This window comes from Sarcophilus harrisii, chromosome 3, assembly GCF_902635505.1.
Source record: "Sarcophilus harrisii chromosome 3, mSarHar1.11, whole genome shotgun sequence".
Lineage (NCBI taxonomy): Eukaryota > Metazoa > Chordata > Mammalia > Dasyuromorphia > Dasyuridae > Sarcophilus > Sarcophilus harrisii.
This window is the reverse complement of record NC_045428.1, coordinates 462,812,153-462,812,648: the sequence shown is the minus strand read 5'-3', so window position 1 is coordinate 462,812,648 and position 496 is coordinate 462,812,153.

Below are 496 nucleotides of genomic sequence, written 5' to 3'. Positions count from 1 at the left end.
CCTTTCTCCTTTTTTCCCTTCCTCATCTTCTCTCTCACTTTTCCATTCCCCTCCCCAACTGGGGATGCAAGAATCAATACTCAACAGAAAGCAAAGTGAGTTTGGACATCCTTGCATACAAATTTTACACAGTAGTACTTCTTGTAATTTGTCAATTTAAATGCTTTTAATCTTTGAAATAAATGTTTTATACCAAAAATTTTTCACACCAACTCTTTATTAACTGAACTCTTCAGAACCTGAATTGCTTAAGGTGAGATGGAGCCTTGATGCCTTAACCTTAGCCTCCGGACTTTGCTAAGAGAACTAATTGAGCTCTGCCACAATCTGCTCACAGAAAGGTCTGATCCTAGTTTTCTGTTGTGATTTCAAACACACTGTTGTGATTTCTTTCTCTCTTGCTGAAGTTTTAACTGACTTCCCCTTAAGAAAGAATCACAGGCCTCCCCTAACCATAAGAGTCAATCCACACATTGATTAAATTCTGACTTCATGC